The sequence below is a fragment of the Spermophilus citellus genome (genome assembly GCF_964194105.1).
Source record: "Spermophilus citellus genome assembly, chromosome: 13".
In the NCBI taxonomy this organism is placed as follows: Eukaryota; Metazoa; Chordata; class Mammalia; order Rodentia; family Sciuridae; genus Spermophilus; species Spermophilus citellus.
Genome location: NC_138193.1, coordinates 59,522,008 through 59,525,828, shown reverse-complemented (window position 1 = coordinate 59,525,828; position 3,821 = coordinate 59,522,008). Strand labels below are relative to the sequence as shown.

Sequence of the window (3,821 nt, the reverse complement as noted above, 5' to 3'; positions counted from 1 at the left end):
TTGGTGGCCATGGTGCCTTGGTGCCATGGTCCTTCCAGGGAGAGGTGGCCCCTGACTTCTTTATTCCTCATCCTGGCTCCTTTTCTCTGGTTTTGGAGGATGGCGGAGGGTTCTTCAACCTAGAGAGGGTTTGGTGTTCAGAACAACCCTTGGCGAGGGCAAAGGAGCTATTGTAGCCTGCCCCTCAGCTCCTAGGAGATATTAATACAGTATTCAGCAGGAGCCATGGCTTTTGAACAGATAAAAAGAAGGAACTATAACTGAAATATGCTTAGTATGTCAATACACAGCTGGACAGAAACTCTAATAGTCAAAGTAAAGTAAGACAACTTATTATTCCTCCCAATTTCTTTACTCTTCCAGTATGTTTTGTGTGACACTCTACCCTCCAAAACTGCTCTGAAAAAATCATTTCATGTAAGAATCCAAATCTGTGTAAACACACATCAGCCCTGTGCCACCATCCCACCCTCATCCCCAGCCCTGGAGGTCCTGGCTTTCAGAATTCTTGGGCTCTGTAGTCTTTTCCTGCTAAACACAGCAAGAGTATCCTTTACTTCGACTTCCTTTTGTGGGCCCAGCTTGGGGAACAACCTGAAAAGGTTTCAGCATGTAACTGTCAACAAGGGAGCCTGCCAAATCTGAGTCCGAACAGAAATAAACCCAAATTGGCAGAGAGGTGGGGAGCGCAGCCATGCAATTTTATCACAGCCTGATCCTCCCCAGGGATCTATAAAACAGCTAACTCTCGGTGAGGACTGAAAAGCTCAGAGAGAAAGAGGCAGCACAAGAAGGGACTAGACACCAACAAGGTACCAGTGGTTTAAAAATAAATGAACCCAGGCACCCCACCAGAAGCCCACACTGAATCGACCATGGGGCCCGGTGCGGGACACTGGGCTCTGATGCTAGCTCCACCTCCTGTGCACAGGAGGTTCATTTTACTGTGTTTCTCTTAATACAGATCTGTGAAATGGAAATGGAAATATTCATTGTATAGGGCTGTTGCTGATTTCCTAAAACTGGATGCACTACATAGCGCTGTAGGTAAGAAAGAAATTTTTGAAGCCTCTAGAAAAGGGTTTGCCTCTTCCTCTTCCTACTTATGTGACTTTGGCTATGTTATATAAGCTCTCTCAGTTCAGCCTTCTCAAAAGGGGATGATAATACCATCTTTGTGGGAATAGGTGCATTGACTAAATAAGTTCATGTACATAAAAATACTTTGTATATGCCTAGCCTAAAATAACTGCTCAAAAAATGGGTTAGAAGAAGACACAAAAGGAAATTCAAATAAGACTAAATATGAAAGAGCTTGGAATAATATCAAATATCTTTCTGTCTTATAGTTGATTATAAAATATGTGCTATACTTATTAATAGTTACATTTATGTATGCCCAATCACCTGTTTGACATATATTACTTGATAAGGTCTGATAGTGTTGGTGTCATGTGATCTGAGCCTTTGCTATATATACTGTTGGTACTACCTTTCCAATCCCCTGCAATGGTCTTAAACATTCCACACTTTTGCCATGGACTCCTGGAGGTAAACTGTACCTACCCATGTCTTGACTTCAGATTTGGTCAGGTTACTTGCTTTGGCCTATTGGAGTTAGCAAGACAGCTGTAAATGTGTTTGTACAGGGGACTTGCCCTTATATTTCTGCCATCACCATAGGAATAGTTCCCAGGAGCCGCAGTTTTCAAAATGACAAGAGATATATGAAGCAGATCTGAAACCAACCACAGATTAAGTCAAGTCCAGCCAAACCAAAACCAACCAATGAATATTTGAGCAAGATACAAATGCTTATTTTTGTATGTGACTGGATTTTTTGATTTTTTGTCTTTTAGGGACCATTGCAGTGTCAATAACTGAATGATTGAAGAAAAAACAAACACTAGTTTTTAGAGGTAAGAAGGGAAATTCCTGGTTTCTCCAAATATCAAGCTTCCCTGAAACTTCTGTTTTGAGTGGCAGGAATAGAAACCTCTGGAGGGACAAGGTTCTATGATACTCTCTCTGCTCAAGTGGGTAAAAAAAAATAGGTTATTTTCTGATGAGTCTCCCATAATATTGGGCCAATCTCTGAACAGTCTGCTTGTGGATTGTTTCTCATTTAGTCTGTTTGGTCAACAGGTAACCCCATGAAATCTGCAGAATGAAGGGCCCTGAAAAGTAGCTTTTAAAAGTAGTTGAGATCCAGAGATGAAAGAGATCAAGAAAATTCAAAGACAAAACTGCATGATGGAATCTGTTTTTGGTCTCCCATCTACCAAAGTTCCCCTTTCTATGTTTATCTCTCCCACCTCCCAGGAAACCAAGGTGTCTCTCCACTAAGCGGGCACATGCAAAATCTGCCCAGGCAAGAATCTAGTATCAATCAATTAATCCTGGTTGCATTTAAATCTATATTACTTCTCCTAAGAATACTCTCATACCAGGCCTATATCTCAAATTGTGAAATATGATGTATTTTCTGCAATAACAATAATAATAACCACAAACTACAATAAGCATGGAAAGTTGCTGAGTGATTTTCTTGGGGCGGGAGGGAGGAAAGGGAAAGTGTCCCCAAATTCCTGAAAATGTGGCACATATAGGCACCTTTTACTAGATGATTCAAGTATTTAAAGTATATTCTACATATTCAGGGTGTCCTTTAAATTAGCATTAATTTAAAGAGTAATCTTTAATTTAGCATCCTGTTATAATAGTAATCATTTTGAATGTGTGTAACTGACACATAGAACAAAATGAAATGGCTGTTAAAAAAGGGGGGGTCCTACCTTCAAGAACACTCTGTAAGACATTAGGACAGACAAGAGTTACAATCTTAGGGAGCCTATGCTGCAAATGCATGCAAAGTCCAGAGAGTGGAGCTTTCAAAAGACCGGTGGTTGGAATTCTACCAGGCAAAGTTTTAAAATCTTCAGCATAAATGTAAATCTACTTAACTAGTAGTATTGACTAATTCCCTGCTCTGTCTTATGATTCGTTTCTAAGGCCATGTTGGCTCATTTTCACAGTATCGCTGAAACAGGCACCAAACATTAGGCCATTTACGCTGGGATGACTGAGGAGTGGAACTATAGAAGAACCCACACCTGCTGACTCCTTTCCAAGAAATCACAATTCAGGAAATACCTTTAAAATTCAATGGTGATAAAGTCAAGATTCAATAAATGGGCGTGAATGTGTCATTGAAAAAAATTATTTCTACTAAACTGTGGGAACATGAACTTGGTCAACATGGTCATGTAGACACCCACGTCGCTATAGTCAGAAGAGCTTTGGAATGATGAATGAATGAATAAATGAATGAATGAATGAATGAATGAATTATAGAGTTTGGCTGGGTAATCCATATTCCACTAACATGTATTTAGTTATTTCTTTTTCCCAGAGTAGTTCTATGATATCGCTGAGAGAAAATGAGGTTATCCACATAACTCCAGATGGCCCATGAGAGGCTTTGTTCAGGATAACACCAAGCACTGCCTTTGCAAACAGTGTTGAAAGTCACCTTCACATACTCAACAAGACCCCAGCAAGAGAATCAACCAAATCAAATGGACTTTTTAAAACATTTTAATATGAGTTTCTATTCATAAATTAGAGCAAGAACAAAGAGTCGGTGTTTATTTAGGAAAAGTCCTCTCTCCCATAAATTAAGGGGAACAAATTCAGCTGACAACTCAAAATTACCTTTTTTAACAAAGAAGGACAAGGCAGGAGTAGGAGTAGGGGTGAAGGAGAAAATTTAGAAAGCACTCTGTAATGTTACGGGAAAGCTAAGTATCTAAAGAAACATT

The 3,821-nt window shown here is 39.7% G+C and overlaps 1 long non-coding RNA gene across 3 annotated transcripts; it reads left to right on the top strand.

The window, feature by feature from the left end:
• Positions 1 to 685: 685 nt before the first annotated feature.
• Positions 686 to 3,207, top strand: LOC308633030. Of its 3 annotated transcripts, none has more exons than XR_014018684.1 (4): positions 686 to 812; positions 965 to 1,047; positions 1,860 to 1,919; positions 3,036 to 3,207. It is a non-coding gene; the product is annotated as an uncharacterized lncRNA (long non-coding RNA). The 3 variants fall into 3 exon arrangements; XR_014018685.1 differs by having other exon boundaries at positions 3,013 to 3,207; XR_014018686.1 differs by lacking the exon at positions 3,036 to 3,207 and adding an exon at positions 2,323 to 2,523.
• Positions 3,208 to 3,821: the final 614 nt, after the last annotated feature.